This window comes from Athene cunicularia (genome assembly GCF_003259725.1).
Source record: "Athene cunicularia isolate RWA chromosome 5 unlocalized genomic scaffold, athCun1 chr5_part1, whole genome shotgun sequence".
Classification (NCBI taxonomy): domain Eukaryota; kingdom Metazoa; phylum Chordata; class Aves; order Strigiformes; family Strigidae; genus Athene; species Athene cunicularia.
The window spans coordinates 37893148-37895443 of record NW_020799101.1 but is presented as its reverse complement, the minus strand read 5'-3'; positions in this window follow the sequence as shown (position 1 = coordinate 37895443).

The following is a 2296-nucleotide window of genomic DNA, read 5'->3' as shown; positions in this document are numbered from 1 at the left end:
GGGGTCCGGCTCCACGAGGCGCGGCCCAGGGGCTCCCTCCCGCCGTGCGCGGGGCCGGCGGCTCCTGTCGCCCGGTGGACGGTGCTTGTGTCGCCCGGTGGACGGTGCTCGTGTCGCCCGGGCGTGTTAGCGCCGGTAGGGGACTGGCGTGTGCCCGGAGAGGAGGAGGCGGCGGGCGGCGCGTGTCCCGCTCTGCCTGCAGCTGCAGTGGCGGCCTCTGGGGGCAGGGGGAGGGCTCGGAAGCATGCTCTTCAAGATACTCCTAACGGCAAGGTGAGGAAAATAATGCATCTCGGTGTTTCTTTAAAGCCCTGCTTATGTGCTTGTCTAACTTTCTTTAGCTTTTCAGCGGATTTTAAACTACAGCACCAGCGTCGGACTGATGATCTGTACGTCTAAATAAACGGAAAGAATTTGAGTTAAATGAGCTGATAGGTTAACACAATTCTGCTCAAAGGGAGAACTATTCGGAATAGTCAAGACTAGAAAAGATCAATAAAGTCAAAGGAATACAATTTCTAGGACACACAGTTTAATAGATTGCACTTGCCTATCCTGAGTACCTGTGCACACTAGAGGAAAAATTAAACAACTCAGACACACTTACGGATAAAAACTCGGGAAGAAAGACGCAAGCAGTAGCCAGGAGAGCATGGTTCGTGTTCATGCCTGATTTTTCCATATATACAATTGGTTTAGAAAAAGTAAGCTAATTTCTAGGTGGATAAAGAGTTGGGCAAAGGATCATTCCAACGTTTTTATAATACTACTGAAGAAATTAGTGTAATCCTCCTCATATCTTCAGCAGGATGCCTCAGAAAAATGGAGAGGTCCAAAAAGGACAGTGACACTTGTCAGAGGTAAAAAAGTTTTAAGGCCATTTATTTTGACGTGACAATATGGAGGTTCTGGACTTTAAGTGTAAATATTAATTCAGTTGAATACACTGAAGTATTTTTTATCAAAATACTGATGAAGACTTTTGTAAGAAATTAAAACATTTAAAAAACCCCAAACCAGCAAACTAATATGATAATACAACTGTATGAATCATTTGCATCAGCAACCTTACTCCCTGATACTGAAGACAATCTCTTTGTGTAGCACCTTGTATAAAGTGATAGAGTTTAGCGTTAACAGCTGTTTAGAACTTTGGTGCTTTCATGCCTAGACAGAATTTATTTTGCTCTTTACTTTTTAATGTCATTTTATGAGTGCTCTGACATTATTCTTTAGTTTAATAACACTTTTTTTTTTAGATGTTTAAGGTTGCATATAGTTTTTGGTCACATTCCTATTGTTTATGTAATTACTTGAGGTTTGCAACTTCTCTTTCAAAATGAGGGGCCCAGTCAGTTTTCTACACTCCAGCTCAGTTTTAATTCCATAAAAGGTTTGGGGAAAATGCTATGTGATTAAATTGTAGATATTTACAGGTGGTGACCTGTAGAGAAAAAAGTCACCACAGCTTTTCAGCAATAAATATGTCAGATTATTTGATAGGTTAACTGGTATAGTAGGTGAGGAGATGATATTGATACACAAGATCTTGACTGTGGTAAAGCTTCCTCCATTACCTTCGCAGTGAGAACTGCACATTATAGAACGCACAACAGATACGCTTCTTATAATTTGTGTTCTCAAAGGATTGAGGAAATACTAGAAAATGTAGTTATCAGATGCCTTCCAAACTGAAAGGTATCTTAGGTGGGTGGGTCCTGCAAGACACAGAAACTTTTCAAAAGTAAAGTAAAACATGGAATAGGACTCTTCCAGTCTACTCAGAGTCCTCAGCTGGAGTAATTTTTCAGCTTTGTGATGCCATTGTAGAGATGATGCAGAAAAACTGTAAAGTCTAGAGGAGAACAACATAAAAGATACAGCAGACATTTCACTGTTGAAGATTACTTGAAGGAATTGACTTAGTTTATTTTAGAAAAGTGTGAAAAGTTCTGTACATCATATATTGAGAGTGGCAATTACTTTTCATAGCTTGGGAAAGAAGTACCAAAATAAATTGAGCTTTAGATCAGATGTTAGGAAAATACTAATCTTTGTAAGGATGGAGCACTCGTGATACATCCTTAGGGTTTTTAAGGAGAGGTTAAACAACCATCTGGCAGCAATAGTATAGATTTTCTAAGTTCTGCTTCCTCAGTTGTGGAGGTAGGGCTTTGGCTTCCCAGGCCAAGATAGACCTGTGGTTGTCCTTTTGGCCCTCTGAGTGTTTTTGCCACATGTCATAGCAGAAATTTTTGAGACTGGTTTCTTTGACTTTGAACTGCATGATTTCATT